Genomic DNA, 18,064 nt, shown 5'->3' with positions numbered 1-18,064 from the left:
AGGTCAAAATATCTTCTGTAGAATCACATCTATTGGAAGAATAATTCATTTAGCATGGAAAATATTATCATATTTATCAACTATATTATATTAATATGGCACATAAAAAGCACCATCCGATCGTGGCCGTTGCCAGCCTCGCCAGGCCCCCGTGCCGGTAGCATGTAAAAGGCACCATCCAACCGTGGCTGTTTGCCAGCCCCGTCTGGCACCTGTGCCGGTGGCACGTAAAAAGCACCCACTACACTCACGGAGTGGTTGGCGTTAGGAAGGGCATCCAGCCGTAGAAACATTGCCAGATCAGACTGGGCCTGGTGCAGCCACCTGGCTTCCCAGACCCCAGTCGAACCGTCCAACTCATGCTAGCATGGAAAGCGGATGCTAAATGATGATGATGATATTTTCCTATATTCACTTGATGAGGGGAGCCAGACTTATTGTAGTATCTTCATGTGACTGGTTACTGGTTACATACTCATGTCTTTTTGCACATTTCATCTGCAAATTATGATTATGATTATTACATAACACTGGGCATCCTGAAACAGCTGGTGAGTTAAGAAATTACATATTTTCTTCATCATCATCATCATCATCATCATCATCGTTTAACGTCCGCTGATGGCACGTTTTCTTCATATTTTATATTGTATTTTGTGGGGAACAAAGTAACAAAGACAGATCTAAAGCTGTTGTTTCTAATAGTAAAGGACTGAGTTACTGTATGGAAGGAGGATTGGCAAAATGAATATTAAAATTATCTTATATAAAGGCATGTATCACTAGGCATATGTATTCATGTGTGTGCACATATGCATGCCTGTATATATATATATTTGCGTATTATCAAATTTACATCACTGACTTATTTGATGGCCTCTCAATCCTCCAACACTTGTATCCTTACTCACTGCCTTTGTTGCTCATTCCTCTATCTCACAAGCCTATCACTCATCTGTATATTGCCCACACCACTGTTACCCAGATCCCTTTTGTCCATGACTTTATCTTTCTTGCTTCCTGAGCGTAAGTCCCTATAAGTCATTTCTTGATCTCACTGTACTAAGTTGTTGTGACCTAAAGTAGCAGTGGATCTCTCTTCCTTTCATCATACATTGCATTCTTTCACCCATACCTCAATCCCTCATTTCTTAATTCTTTGTCTTCTTGGGTCTCACTGAATTTTGCCTTCGGTGTAACTGAGAGTGGCTCACATTGCTTCCAGGGTAACTAAGGATGCCACTGCACCTAGTCTGACTCTCCATCACAGACACTCCTTTGTGCAGTTAACTGGTACAAGACCCATATACTTTCCATTCTCCTTACCACCACTCTCATCACTCAACCCCTTCAACCTATCTTGAAGGCCTATGTGTAGATGACTACACTGAGTCTTGATTGCCCAGTACCCTCTAACTTCACCCTCCCCTCCTGTCATCATGCCTGTCATCACCCCATTTCACTCTGTCAGCTATCATACTCTCTTTTTCTTCCACACATCTAGTCTTTGTCATCGCTTTGTCTCCTTGATTACATAAACTTCTGTCATCTCTCTACCATCTATGTTAAGATGCCTGAATATATGTCTCTATTTCAGAATACTGTGTACTCTTACCATTCCTTTCCCTATTACACATTCCTCTCATCACTATCATTCTCGTCTCTATTACTCATGCTTCTCACTCTGTAAAGAGGCAGGCAAATGAGCAGAGATATGTGGTTGTAAGGACCCTTTAGTCATGTCAAGGACACAGTTACCTCTCTATTGCTGATGTGACAAAAAACTCAACCAGTACACTCTGTTAAGTGTGAGGTTGTGTCTTACCATGAACACAATATTTCTCTAGTACTAGTGTCATCAAACAAGAACTCAGTTCACTTGGTAAAGTGGTTGATATTAACCCTTTTGTTACCAAGCCAGCTGAAACTGGCTCTGGCTCTTTAGTATAAATGTCTTGTTTTCATAAGTTTTGAATTCAAATCTTCCACTAAATCTTAGACACAATTTATGTTCCTAACACTAGCTTAATGATAACGATGTTATTTTACTAAATTCTTTGTTATATTTAAAATAATTGGAAGAAACACAGAGCATCTCAAAATAAATACAGTAACGAAAGGGTTAAGAAGGAGAGTGGTGGAAACCAAGCAAGATGGTGTCCCCACAACTCATTTAGAGGAGCAGTACCCCTAAAGACATATTGAACTCAAACATGAAAACCCATCTAATATGTCAGCATAGAAAATGGGTAAAAAAGCGATGATAAAAATTAATGGATGCTCACTATTTTTGTCCCCACCCCACCCCCCACTGTATGTGACTATTTCAATAACAGGTGGATTATTGTTACAAAAGTCAGAACCTTCATTAGATTTCTACAGAGTCTATTCTGCTATGAAATCTACATAGATTTCACCATACATACTGAAGTAGAATCAGAGAATCACTAATTAATCAATAAACAAAATATTAATTTATCTATTAGTCAAGCACAGAGTAAGCCAGCATTAAGACTTCATTAATAAAATACATCCTTCATAGTATTTGCCAATGTAGTGATGACTCACCACATATTTCTTAAGACATACAATTGCATTAGCTTCTTTTCCATTATAAAATACAAAACCTTATATCAAACATCATGATGAGTGATACAATAAGAATCTGTAAAATCTGGTTCTATAGAAATTGTAGTGGGGTTTCACAAAAAAAAAACAAAAGACAAAGACAGGTGATGTAGACAACAAACAGATGTATTAGTATAACGCTCGGGAAGTGAAAAAGTCTTTAACATTTCGAGCCTACGCTTTTCCACAGAAAGGAACACAGAAAGAAACAAGGAGAGAAAATAAAGAATGTGTAGTGGCTAGTGATCTATCATGGCAAAGGCCTGGACAGAAAGGTCCCACAGGAGAGCTAGGGAGAAGGGAAGATAATAAAGTGGTGGTGATCTCAAAATGAAGGTGCGTGTGCGTGTGTATAAGAGAGTTTGTATGTGTGTGTGGAAGAGGGCTGGTGATCTTGATGTGTGTATGTGTAGGTGTGAAAATGTGGGTCTGGGAAGTGGTCAGTGCTGATGTGTGCATTGCAGTATGTTGTGTAGTATGGGTGTGTAAGGTGTAGTGGTGTGTGGTGTGGTGTGATGGTGTTGGGAGGTGGGGGAGGCAGGAGTGAAGAAGAATTTATTTATAACTATATCTTTTATTTTTGAGATGATGGAAGTGATGTTGATATTACAGTAAGATAAAAGGTGGCAAGCAGGCAGAATTGTTAGCCTGCTGAGTAAAATTCTTAGCAGTAATTTATCCATCTTCATATTCCGAGATGAAATTCTGCCCAGGTCAACTTGCCTTTTATCCTTTTGGGGGTCGATAAAATAAGTACCAGTTGAACACTGGGGTCAATGTAATCGACTTAACCCCTCTCCTGAAATTTCTGGCCTGCTAAATTTGAAATCAATATTGCAGTATGATCAAAGAGATTGGTAAGATAAGATAAACCGACTTTCTCAGAATAAGAAACACTATGTATTCCGAGATGAAACTGAAATCACTATAAAGTGGTAAAGACCAAAATGTATGTGTCCTGTACAAGCCAGAAGAAGCTACAATAATATTGACCTTCCCTCAATAATATTGATCTGCATATTTACTTCCACTTAGCGTTTTAATGAATCAACAACGTACCTATTGATTTTGCTTTCCGTGTCATTTCTTAATTATTCAGTATCTAAACAATGATATTTAATATCTAAATGTTCCTAATTACTTAGTGATCCATTAATTACTACTTCAGCACATACAGTGAAGGCAAAATATCTAATCCTGGTTATATATAGTATTTTAATAAGATATGTTATCACAAATTTACTTAAAGATAAACAAATTGGAAAGAAAGTCATTGGATAGTAGAAAGAGAGAGAGAGATGAAATTAGAAGAATAAGGAAGAGAAACTTTCCGTTGATATATTATTAAGACTATCTTCATATTGGTTACAAATTTTGACACAAGGCCAGCAATTTTGGGGTAGAGGTAAGTCAAATACATCAACCCTAGTGCTTAACTGGCACTTATTTTATCAACTCTGAAAGGATGAAAGGCAAAGTTGACCTTGGCATAATTTGAACTCAGAACGTAAGGATGGATGAAATGCCACTAAACATTTTGCCCAGTGTGCAAATGATTCTGCCAGAGAACATTGCCATCATTCTTCTTGCATCTAAAGAAGTAAATTACCAGTATTTGTGTCATTACATGCATAAACTATTAACTGTGTTTCTGATATCTGTAATTTATTACTGGGATACTTAGACCAGCATCACCAGAGAAGTTGCAAAGTTAAATACTATTGGGTCATCCCATAATTAATGCGATTTTTTCAATTGCATGAACTAAGTCAGATGCAGATGGGATAAACTACCTGTATCAACTTGCTATAAAAGCAGGCATTAATTTTACTTTATTCTTAGTGCAAGTTTTGAAGAAAGCAGTTCGATTTTAACAGTTGTTCTTTCAAAGTTATAATGGAAGTGACAAAGGAGCATATTCGGCATATTTTTATTTATGAGTTCATTAAAGGCAACAACGTAATGGTAAGTGCGGGGAATATTAATGCAATATATGGGGATCAGACAATAAATGTAAGCCAGTGTCAACAGTGGTTCCAGAAATTCCAAGCCAGAAACTACAGTTTAGAAGACAAGCTTCATCTTGGAAGATCTGTAGAGCTCAATGAGGATGACATGCAAACCCTGGTGGAACAAAATTCCATCATAACTGTTGAAGAACTAGCAGAGAAGCTTAGGTTTGGTCATTCAATCATTCACCAACACCTGTGTGTTAACAGAAAAGTCAGCAAAATGGGTCAATAGGTTCCCCACAAACTTTCCTAGTCTAATCATGCACAGAGAGTGAATGTGTGCTCTTCTTTGCTGTCATGTCTCACAAATGAAGCTTTTTCAGACTGAATAGTGACTGGTGACGAGAAATGGGTTCTCTATAAAAATGTCAAGTACTGAAGACAGTCGGTAGGGAAAAGAGTAACACTGACACACCAGGCTAAAGAAAGTCTTCACCCATGTAAAGTGCTGTTATTTGTTTGGTGGGATATGAAAAGGTTTAGTCCAATTTGAACTTTTAAACCCAAACTAAATGATAACAAAGGAGATCTACTGCCAGCAGCTTGAGTGGCTTAAGTTAGCACTAGAAGAAAAACAACTATCTTTAGTTTCAAGACAAAAGGTATTCTTCCATCAGAATAATGCTCGGTCACTTACAGCAAGGATGACATTCCAAAGGCTGGGGCAGTTTGAATGGGAAACAATACCCCACCTACCATATTCACTGGACATTACCCTATCTGATTATCATTTATTTGGCAATCATCAAAATCATTTGGATGGAAAAAATATGAATTCTGTAGACGAGGTCAGAACAGTACTGGAGGAGTATTTTTTGTCACGGACAAGTGAATTTTGGAAGAGGGGCTTTGTGAGTCAACCAGATAGATGGAAGAGCATTGTAGAAAATGGAAGAGCGTATATTTTAGATTAAAAAAGAACTTTGTTTATCTTAATTTTGAAAAATGAAAGAAGTATTAAAAAACCACATGTTATGGGATGACCCAATATTTCCTAGTATGTGTGTGTGTCAACATTAAATTATGAAGCGTAGATGCCAGCCTCGTCTGGCACCTGTGCAGGTGGTACGTAAAAAGCACCCACTACACTCACGGAGTGGTTGGCATTAGGAAGGGTATCCAGCTGTAGAAACACTGCCAGATCAGGCTGGGCCTGGCGCAGCCTTCTGGCTTCCCAGACCCCAGTTGAACCATCCAACCCATGATAGCATGGAAAGCGGATGCTAAATGATGATGATGATGAGATAGCAGAATTGCTGTTAAGTTGGATCTCTTCACATCCTAAGTTCAAATGCCATGCAAGTGGAATTCACTTTCCATACTTTTCAGTCTGACAAAATAACAGTCAAATGTTACGATAGATTTAATCGATCCTGAATTTCCCTAATACGTATGCCATGAAGTCAATGTTAAAAATTAATATTTAATAACTGAAGATGACGGTTAGAAGCATGAGTTGGGAGAAATACTAGAGTTCTGGATTCATTTCCTGCATTTAGTTTTGTCCATTTACTTCTTGAGTTTGATTTTAGCTAGGGTCTACTATCATTCAGCTGAGGTTAATAAAGTAGCAGCAATGGAATTGCTACAAATGCCCACTCCCTGTTTCTACAAATAGTTGCTCCTCCTGTTACTGAACTGAAAATATAAATCATGTCCATTGATCCTGACCAACAATAAACTGAACTGTCATTAGAAAATGACTGCCAGTATAGCTTTTATAAAATCCAATTTACTAGAGAGCAACTATTTTATGTTACTCGCCAATGACTTCTAACAGTGTCATTACCCTCAACATCAGCAACTTGGAATAAATCTCCTGTCAAAACTGCCTGCCTATGGGCTCTGTCTATCATATCTCAGATTGGTGGCTTTCGATCAGATCATACAACTGCAACATACACTTGATGGAGCTCTTACACTTTGTTAGCCAGGGTTTGGTCCTCTTCCCTACACACTTTCCCCATACATTATTGACCCTACTTGCAGTCACCTTCAACAATGCCCACACTCATGTATGATATGACATTCCATTCCACCCAAACCTTCTGCACACAAATGCCATCCACATACAAGTGAGACACCTCACACTAAATCTGCAATGACCTAGTGAACAGAGATCTCAAAATATTCTCTAAGTTCAAGCCCATCTTATCTTCTTCTGCAGTAAAAATCCCCACAATCACTGCACATACCAAGAAAACACAACCACACTACACACCTGTTTCAACAATAGTAGTATGCAACCAGGGCCCTTGTGATCACTCCAAATGATGTCCACAATCATACAGGATCTTTCCATGTAAACATACACCCTTTACATAGCAATGACTGTATTTTAAGGAATGGTTTTTTTTCTCTTCAGAGTTAGAAGATACTTCTTCCTCCACCAAATACTAACCCTCTATAAAGCCCAGCTGACTATTTCAGTAGATACTCCTATATCTGAGATGATTAATGTTGGTGCATCCTAGTCCACATATCCACCAAAACGAATTTAAATAGAAGAAAAAAATTACTTGACAGATTAGCATGAAGTCACAAACATGTTTCAGCCTTTGGTCCAGAGATGTGCTGTTTCCCCCATCTGCTTTTTATCTTGCTATTTGAAAGACCACATTAAAAACTTGCTACTCCAAAGACCATTTCCGAACTGGCTAGTTCAGTCAAGTACTTTTTACTCACGATTGTCTTCTCTCATCACCCACACTGTAGCCAATCCTCATAGATCCCACACCAATCATGACACCCAGCACTTGCTCCCTAGTACACAAGATCTCATTAACTCGCTCCCAGTACATGTCTTTCCTGCAGTCATGAACTTGAAATATTTTAGGTAGAATATTAACAGCATCAACTTCACTTGTTTCACAAGACATGTAAAGGTCATAGGCCCAGCTCCTTCTAGACCAAAGATTTTTAAAAATGCTAATATTTATTTCACCCTAACATGGTGATTAAAAAGACTGTATATTATTTGCATTTTCTGTAAGCAGAATACTTAAGACTTAGCTGGCAAGTAAAACTATGTTGCGATATGAATTTATATATATAACAAAATAAAATATGAAGGTGGACATTTTTTTTGATGTTATTTGTTTTCCATTGCACTTGTTTCGGTTGCCAATGGGAATTAAAAGTATTGACATGTTAGATAGACATGTAAGGAACTTCTTATTTGAAAATCTTCAATGTCTGTCTACCATGTAAAACTGTAATTCCTTTTGGCAGGCGAAGCATGTGTAGTGAAGAGTGAATAACACCAAAGAGATTGTCCACTTTCCTGTTTTATTATACAACAACTCTGCAAATAATATTTCCATAATTCTCAATTTTAATGTATTTCGACTGACATACAGCAGCAACTGTGACCACATATTGCATTGTAATAAGGGAATAAGCAGAAGTGTTTCAAGAGGAAACAGCTGGGATTTACCCTGGTTGGCGTTAGGAAGGGCATCCAGTTGTAGAAACTCTGCCAGATCAAGATTGGAGCCTGGTGCAGCCATCTGGTTCGCCAGCCCTCAGTCAAAATCGTCCAACCCATGCTAGCATGTAAAGCGAACGTTAAACGATGATGATGATGATGATGATGGTGCCGGTGGCACGTAAAAAATACCAATCCGATCGTGGCCGTTGCCAGCCTCGCTTGGCACCTGTGTCGGTGGCACGTAAAACGCACCCACTACACTCTCGGAGTGGTTGACGTTAGGAAGGGCATCCAGCTGTAGAAACACTGCCAGATCAGACTAGAGCCTGGTGCAGCCTTCTGTCCAACCCATGCTAGCATGGAGAACGTACATTAAACGATGATGATGGTTAAATAATAAATTCCAAATCTTTTGTTTGGTTTTCTTTTTAAATCATACCTACACAATCTTTCTGTATACACCTCAATGAAATATACATACAATCTTATGCAAATAACATCACTGTTACCTATGTTCCTATTACCCAAACTTAACTACAAAACCCTTTTGTCCACATTTCTTTGTGTGGCATCTTCAGTTGTATCTTTCTTGGTTGTTCCCTTCCTCTACTTCCTTCCACATTCATTTCTATCATAGAGCACTATGGTTTTCATGTAGTTCATTGCAGTGAAATAAAATTGTGATGGCTATCATATAACTAGCAACATACAGATAAATTGCTATGGTTATCATATAACATTTTTTCACAAGCAGAAACTGCTGCCATTAAATGTTCTGTTTAAACTGTTGTAGATTAATGCCTGCAGGAAGGATATGAACAGGGAAAAGAATCCAGAGGGTTGATGTTCTGGAAAGAAGTATTGGGTGTAGTGATTGGGTGCAGAGAAAGGAATAGTTAAGTGCACAAGGGGTGGCGAGATGAGTGGGAAAGGAGTACCTTAGTGGTCAGGGTACGAAAGCAGCCAAATCTAAGGAAAGAAGGCCATTATTATAGCAATAGAAAAGGCAGAGAGAGGAGTAGCACACTTGTGAGGCCAGATGCTGGAAAGTGTCTGTTAGTGATGGGGTGGTCTGTCTCCTGATGTAATCCAGGATGTCAGCGTGCATAACAGCAACACCATCTCAGATGTTATCAGCAATGAGATAAACCACTACATTTATCATATGGTTATCAGCAGTGCAATAAACCATTAACAAAAATAATCCATCTTTGTAGTCAATAGCAACCATAAAGTCCATCATAGATTTTAGATGTGTTTCAATAGAGATACCTGTAATAACGTTCAAATCATTAACATTTGATCAACAACATTAACATGAATTTTGAAGTGATTTGAAGCTGTGTAGCTTGAGAAAGATATGATGATTAAGGTGAGTCATTTTGAGATATCATAGCATTTGGGTTTTCTAGCAGCACACAGGAGTGAGTTAATCAGTACCATGAGAAAATATGTGAAATCATTGATATATTTGCCTGAAATAACATCATACTGTTGTGTCTGGGGAGAGTCATTTTCTTTTTGTGCCTTATGATTTAACACGCTCACCGGTAAAATTTCCACTTATTTCTTAAATAAAAAAATAAATAAATAAAAATAAGAAATAAGTGGAAATTTTACCGGTGAGTGTGTTAAATCATAAGGCACAAAAAGAAAATTACTCTCCCCAGATACAACAGAATATGTTTCAACACACGAACTCATATAAAGAATCTTGCAAACCAAATCCCAAAACGAAACATCATACTGATAAATCTTAATACCAAAAACTCCTTAAAACAATAGAGTCTTTTTATCTTTTGCTTGTTTCAATCAATGGACCTGCAGTCCATGCTGGTGATATGCTGAGGCATCACCTTGAAATTTAGTTCAACAAATCAACCTATATTTTTTAAAACCTGGTACTGATTCTATCTGTTTTTCTTTTCTTTTTTTTTTTTTTTGCTAAATTGCTAAGTTATAGGGGTGTAAACAAACCAACACCAGATATCAAATGGTGAAGATAAATACAAAGATACACACATGTATATGATGGGCTTCTTCTAGTTTCTGTCTACAAGACATTGGTCAACTTGGAGCTATAATAGAAGATGCGTGCTCAAAGTGCTGCACAATGGGACTGAACTCAGAACCATGGGGTCGGAAAGTAAACTTCTTACCACACAGCCAAGATTGTCATCATCATCGTTTAGCATCCGCTTTCCATGCAGGCATGGGTTGGACAGTTCAACTGGGGTCTGGGAAGCCAGAAGGCTGCACCAGGCCCAGTCTGATCTGGCAATGTTTTTACGGCTGGATGCCCTTCCTAATGCCAACCATTCCATGAGTGTAGTGGGTGCTTTTTACGTGCCAGACGAGGCTGGCAAACGACCATGATCAGATGGTGCTTTTTACGTGCCACTGGCACGGAAGCCAGTCGGGGCGGTGCTGGCTACGGCCATGTTTGGATGATTCTCTTATGTGCCACCGGCACTGGTATCACAGCTATAATTTCCATTGATGTTGATCGATTTTGATTTTGATTTTATCAAAGCAAACTTCTTGGGAGGCGGTGGAGTAATGGCTACATTTGTAAAAAAAATGTCCGTAGACTTGCGAGAGTGATATGGTTTATGTTGTAGGCTAGTGTCTGAGAAAAATGTAGAGGTGGAGAATATTTCAAGAGATGAAGATTTATGAGGAAGTATTAGGCCTGGAAGCTGTGATGCACAAGGCAAGACAGTTCTGTAGAAAACTATGTTGAAGCTATTTTAGCAGCAATAGAAGATGTATCGAGAAGAGACCATATGTCTTTAAGGCAGTGGCTGTAATATGTTGGTGAATAGATCCTTGCCTGATGACCTTTTGTTCTAATGAGATGTACATGTGTACCAACAACAACAGCATCCTAGATACAAGAATCACCTCTTCAGTGTCACTGCAGCTATTTGACCTTATTGGGAGGAAGTAATTGGGATTAAATTATTTTTGTCTCCAAAAAGGAATGTGTCTTAGAGATGGGGTTTTGGCATAATGTTGTATGTGTGAGAAATTACAATAAAAGATTATTAGAGATTGTTAGACCTAACATTTGTAGCATGTTTAAAGGGTTTAGTTGTGTATTGCTCATGCAGAGAAAAAGTGAGGTACAACAGTGTTACCTCAATATATATAAAAAAAATGTGTATTTGTATTGTTGCTAGGGATGTGAGGTTTCCACTGAAAGAAGTTTTTTGCAGCCTCCGTTAATTTCAACAGTGTGAACCTGACATGAAGCGTATAGACTGCATATGAAGTACACCTGTGTGCAGAAAGGTAAAGGATAATGGAGGTCGATATCTCATGTGTGTACAAATATGAGTGTGTGTTAGAAGTGACAGCCAAAAGGTTGTTGGGGTACAGAAAGAAGACTGGGAGATGACATTAAACTTGGGGTTCAGAAAAGTTGAGAGAATGTAAGTTGGAGAGAAATCTGTCAGTGGAGGCTGTAATCTGACAAGTTTTCTAATCTGAAAAAGAAAAGCTGATAAAGCCCTTAAGTGAATAGCTTAGCTAAAACTTTGTCATTGTAGAAATGAACAGACCACTGAGCAGTGATATAGGGAAGCAAGTATATAATTGATCTGGTTCTACAAAAGCCATACTGGTGATAACAGAGAGAGAAAGAGAGAGGGTGTGAGAGAGAGAGAGTGAGTGAGTGAAGATGATGAAGAAATTGATTGTTAATGGAAAGCAATAGGGCTGTGGAAGTTGGCAGGGTCAAGGAGCTTGCTTTTCTTTAAAAGAGATACACTCTAAGATGTCCTCTAAAACCTGAAATAGATTTCGGTACTCAAATACTCAAGTATTTTATAAGAATAGAGACTGATACCGAAGCACAATTTAAGGATTATTGGAGAGACTTTATTTAGTTGATTTTGCATTTAGCAATTGTGCGTATGGAAGGGGTATGTGTGTGTGTGTGAGCATGTGTGTAGGATAGAGTAGCTGTTTTAGAGGAGTTGTGTTGATTCTGTGTAATGTAGGACTAGAAATAAAGTGAGCAGAAAACATGGAGGTATGCTTTATGAGAGTGTTGATAATTAAGTCATTTTGGTTGTGAAGTAGTGGGTAGGCAGTGTTTCCCACTTGGGACAATGGGGATGTTTAGATTGCATGAGGGAATGGAAGGGACATACCTAGGGAGATGATTTCAGTCATCCATTGTTTGAGTTATGTCATGAAGCACATTTGCTACTAGGGCTAATTAGTACAGAACTGGTGCAACTTAGATTAATTGCCTGACATGAGGTAGAACAGTCGTAGGGTATCAGGATGTGTTGGCATGGAAACATAATCTACTGGGGTGCAAAAGGGTTATGTATGGGTAAAGTACACATGTCATTGTAAAATAGTGTTATTATATATATATATATATATATATATATATATATATATACACACACACACACACACATCTTGGCATCACTTCACTGATGAACATTAGGAAGGCTGTTGTCCATATTGTCTACACGCTCATTCGGGGCTGATAAGGCCCGATGGGAAATTGACATATCCAATTGCAGTGATGACAGGGTTATGGTTGTTCAAGGTCTGATGACGTTGCTATATTATTTTTGGGGCAGCCAGCTTCTTTTCACACATCCCTACCTGATCCTATTTTTATATCTTTCACAAAGAAAATATCCGACTGCTGTTTGACATGGAGACCATTGAAATAACGTACCTTACTTCAAAATATATATTGTTTAGCGCCAAGAATGATATCTAGCCATAGAATTCCATCTTAAGAAGTTTTGTCTAACCCATGCCAACATAGAAAAGAAGAAAGTAAAAATGAGTGATGATTATGTATCCGAATCAAATGGATATGACATAAGTAATGCAGGAGAAAAATTAGCATGCCAGACAAAATGCTTAGTGGCATTTTGGCCATTTTACACTCTGGGTTCAAATTCTGCTGAGGTACACTCAGCCTTTCATCCTTTCAAGGTTGATAAAATAATGATCAATGGGGTTGATGTAATCAACTTACCCACTTCCCTGAAATTGCTGGACTTGTACCTAAATTTGAAAACACATGATTGTTGTATCTCAGAAGGATCATCTTGCCAATAATTGATACACACACTGGTTCTATTTCACTTCTTTACTATTTATTTTTCCGTTGATTAACTTACTTACCCATTAACTAGCTTCAGGACAGGCAGACAAACCTAGAACAGAAACTGCGTCATTGATGAGGTGGGTTGCAGATGGTAACCAAATGACTTTGACAGAACTGATTGTTTGATTAACTGAACCATTAATCAAGCAATCAATTAGTTAATTAATTAAACAGCACCAAGCTGACCAAGACTGTATATTTACCTTCAGCATTACAGAGGCTATATGTTTCCAGCTCGCATGTCTCATTCATCAATACTGCCAAACGCAATAGCAGATGCGCAAAAACCAATGGTAACCAGTTATGTGCCATAACCAGGAATATACCATTTGGCACTACATAAGTGCAGTCATGGCTTGCTTCCCAACCACATGGTTCCATGTTCAATCTCACTGCGTGGCACCTTGGGCAAATCTCTTTTTCTATAGCCTTGGGCTGACCAAAGCCTTTTGAGTAGATTTGGTCAAAGGAAACTGAAAGAAACCTGTTGTATACATGTGTGTGTTTGTGTGCTTCTCCCCCACTGCCATCACCACTTGACAAGTGATGGAGGTGTGTTTATGTCCCTGTAACTTAGCGGTTTGGAAAAAGAGAACTATAGGATAAGTACTAGGCATGGAAAGAATAAGCTCTGGGTTTGATTTCTTTGATTAAAAAACCCCTTAAGGTGGTGCTCCAGCATGGCCGGTCAAATGTCTGAAACAAGTAAAAGAATATATATATATGTATAAGGGTGAAAAGGAACACACGAGTTGATATATATGAAAAAACAAGTAAAAAATAGAAAATGCTAAAATAATTTTATAGTGAACATTTCAGTACCGGTTTCGGTCATTTTGAGACCTTTTCAACTGTAACGATTAAATAATTAAATTTAGAAAAATTAGAAGAAAAGTTTTTTTTAAACTATATATATATATATATATATATATATATATATATATATATATATATATATACACACATACATACATTTATATATATATATATATATATATATCCAGCCTCGTCTGGCCCCTGTACAGGTGGCATGTAAAAAGCACCCACTACACTCTCGGAGTGGTTGGCGTTAGGAAGGGCATCCAGCTGTAGAAACACTGCCAGATCAGACTGGGCTTGGTGCAGCCTTCTGGCTTCCCAGACCCCAGTTGAACCGTCCAACCCATGCTAGCATGGAAAGCGGACGTTAAACGATGATGATGATGATGATGATCTAAAGAACAATTCCAGATGAAGCAAGAACAGTTGATTCCAAATTAATCTCACTACACATCAAATACATTGATATACTTTTATTCTCATCATCATCATCATCAGATAGTTGTGTGAAAAAGTGCCACACCCTAGCAGTTGAGGGAACCTGTGGAAGAGGCAGACCCAGGAAAACCTGGGACGAGGTGGTGAAGCACGACCTTCGAACTTTAGGTCTCACTGAGGAAATGACTAGAGACCGAGTCCTCTGGAAGTGTGCTGTGCGCGAGAAGACCCGGCAGGACAAGTGAGTCCATAACCCGTGGCCTTCTACATGGGATGGAGCCAGCCTACGTATGCATACCTTCCCTTCTTGGGACACAAAACTCTACTTGTGAAGACCTGTTGAGGCAAGTGAGGATCAGAATCGAAATCGATCAATGGAAATTGCAGATGTGTTACCAGTGCCGGTGGCATGTCGAAACTCTACTTGTGAAGACCCGTTGAGGCAAGTGAGGATCAGAATCGAAATCGATCAATGGAAATTGCAAATGTGTTACCAGTGCCGGTGGCATGTAAGAGAACCTTCCGTTTCGCGACCGTTGCCAGCACCGCCCCGTTTCGTGGCCGTTGCCAGCCTCGCCTGGCCCTCGTGCCGTGGCACATAAAAAGCACCATCCGTTCGTGGCCGTTTGCCAGCTCTGTCTGGCACCTGTGCGGGTGGCACGTAAAAAGCACCCACTACACTCTCGGAGTGGTTGGCGTTAGGAAGGGCATCCAGCCGTAGAAACACTGCTAGATTTGACTGGGCCTGATGAAGCCTTCTGGCTTCACAGACCCCAGTAGAACCGTCCAACCCATGCTAGCATGGAAAACGGACGCTAAACGATGATGATGATGATGATGATAAATATAACACGACGATCGTTTCATGGCTGTTCAATTCTTAAAATTTTCGAGTTACAGTCATTCTTCAGGTGGTTTAAATATTTAACTTGATTAAACCTCGCCAAGTTAAATATTTAAACCACCTGAAGAATGACTGTAACTCGAAAATTTTAAGAATTGAACAGCCATGAAACGATCGTAGTGTTATATTAATTATCTTTTTTAATAATTTTAATATATATTTAAATAATATAAATTAATTAATCTTATGTATTGGCTTAAGTTTTTCATTGTATGATTTGCCTAATAGTGGTTTTATCTCTAATTTAATATAATATAATATTTTACTATAAAATTGGATTCAATCCTAAATCTGATTTTTCCCTGTAAGTTTGGATTTATTCCCTAATATTTTATTATATATTTATATATATATGTGTGTGTGTGTGGAGGTACGTGGCTTAGTGGTTAGGGTGTCAGCATCATGATCGTAAGATTGTAGTTTCGATTTCTGGACTGGGCGACGCGTTCAGTCCACTCAGCTGGCAAAAATGAGTAACGCTGTGATGGACTAGTGTCCCATCCAGCTGGGGAACACATATGCCATGGAAACCGGGCCCATGAGCCTAGTTAGGCTTTAAAAAGGGCGCATTTATTTATTTTATAAATATATATATGTATATATACACATACATATATATATACACACACATACATATATATATATATATATATATATACACACACATACATATATATATATATATATACACACACATACATATATATATATATATATACACACATACATATATATAGACAGACATCATCATCATCATTTTGCGTCCGCTTTCCATGCTAGCATGGGTTGGACGGTTCAACTGGGGTCTGTGAAGCCGGAAGGCTGCATCAGGCCCAGTCTGATCTGGCAGTGTTTCTACGGCTGGATGCCTTTCCTAACGCCAACCACTCCGCGGTTTATATAGTTGCCTTGCAGTAGAATGTAAACTGTAATGTTCAATTGTTTGTATAGGTAACTAACCAGTACTTTCATAGGATTTTGCCAACCCCCTTTGCTTGCGAAGACATGTTGGGGCAAGCTAAAGCGAAATCGAATTGAACCAGCCAGGATCCCTGGTCTGGTGGTACGTAAAAAGCACTATCCGACTTGTGGCCGATGCCAGCGCGGCCTCGACTGGCTTCCGTGCCGGTGGCACATAAAATACACCAATCCGACCGTGGCCGTTGCCAGCCTCGCCTGGCACCTGTGCAGGTGGCACGTAAAAAGCACCCACTACACTCACGGAGTGGTTGGCGTTAGGAAGGGCATCCAGCTGTAGAAACATTGCCAGATAAGACTGGAGCCTGGTGCAGCCAGATCTGGCTTCCCAGATCCCCGGTCGAACCGTTCAACCCATGCTAGCATGGAGAACGGACGTTAAACGATGATGATGATGATGATGTGTATCATCATCATCATCATCATCATCATTAACGTCCGCTTTCCATGCTAGCATGGGTTGGACGGTTCAACTGGGGTCTGGGGAGCCCGAAAGCTGCACCAGTCCAGTCAGATCTGGCAGTTTTCTACAGCTGGATGCCCTTCCTAACGCCAACCACTCCGAGAGTGTAGTGGGTGATTTTATGTGCCACCGACACAGGTGCCAGACGAGGCTGAACGGCCACGCTCGGATGGTGTTTTTTTTATGTGCCACCGACACAGGTGCCAGACGAGGCTGGCAGACGGGCACGCTCGGATGGTGTTTTTATGTGCCACCGACACACGTGCCAGACGAGGCTGGCAGACGGCCACGCTCGGATGGTTTTTTTTATGTGCCAACGACACAGGTGCCAGACAAGGCTGGCAGACGGCCACGCTCGGATGGTGTTTTTTTTATGTGCCACCGCAGTGCACAGGTGCCAGATGAGGCTGGCAAACGGCCACGATCGGATGGTGCTTGTTACGTGCCCACAGCACGGAGGCCAGTCGATGCGGTACTGGCTACGGCACGTTCGGATGGTTTTTCTTATGTGCCACGTGCCACCGGCACTGGTACACAAATATACAAATTCCATTGATGTTCATCATCTATTTTGATTTGTTTGATTTTCACTTTCTTGCCTCTCAACAGTCTTCACAAGTGTCACAAGAAGGAAGGTATGCACAGGTGGACTGGACTACGTCCCAGGTAGGGGCCATGGGTTATGGCCTGACTAGTCTTGCCGGGTCTTCGGATGGTGTATTTATGTGCCACCGACACACAGGTGGCTAGATGAGGCTGGCGAACGGCCACGATCGGATGGTGTTTGTCATGTGCCCACCGCACTGACTACAGCACTGATGGATTTCTTGTGTGCCACAGGCACTGTACCCTGGTACCAACCGTCGAGGGAGAATAACAGATTCCATTTGATTGTTCATCTATTTTGATTTGTTTCATTTTGATTTGACACGGTGCCAAAGAGGCTGGCGAACGGCCACGATCGATGGTGTTGTTATGTGCCCACAGCACGGAGGCCATGATGCTGGCGAACGGCCATGATCGGATGGTGTTTGTTACGTGCCCACAGCACGGAGGCCGGTCGATGCGGAACTGGCTACGGCCACTTTCGGATGGTTCTCTTGTGTGCCACCGGCACTGGTACCACCGGCCTGTCCACAAAGTGTGTGCCACCGGCACTGTTACCACAAAGATACAGATTCCATTGATGTTCATCTATTTTGATTTGTTTTGATTTTGATTTTGACACTTGTGCCAGATGAGGCTG

The 18,064-nt window shown here is 39.9% G+C and overlaps 1 protein-coding gene across 1 annotated transcript in view; it reads right to left on the bottom strand.

The window, feature by feature from the left end:
• LOC118763775 (zinc finger protein 239-like) overlaps positions 1-18,064 on the bottom strand; it is a 29,519-nt gene that overhangs the window by 3,389 nt on the left and 8,066 nt on the right. The gene's annotated exons all lie outside the window — the stretch shown is intronic.

Source organism: Octopus sinensis, linkage group LG6 (genome assembly GCF_006345805.1).
Source record: "Octopus sinensis linkage group LG6, ASM634580v1, whole genome shotgun sequence".
Lineage (NCBI taxonomy): Eukaryota > Metazoa > Mollusca > Cephalopoda > Octopoda > Octopodidae > Octopus > Octopus sinensis.
The sequence above is the reverse complement of the archived record's forward strand: the minus strand, read 5'-3'. Positions and strand labels throughout refer to the sequence as shown.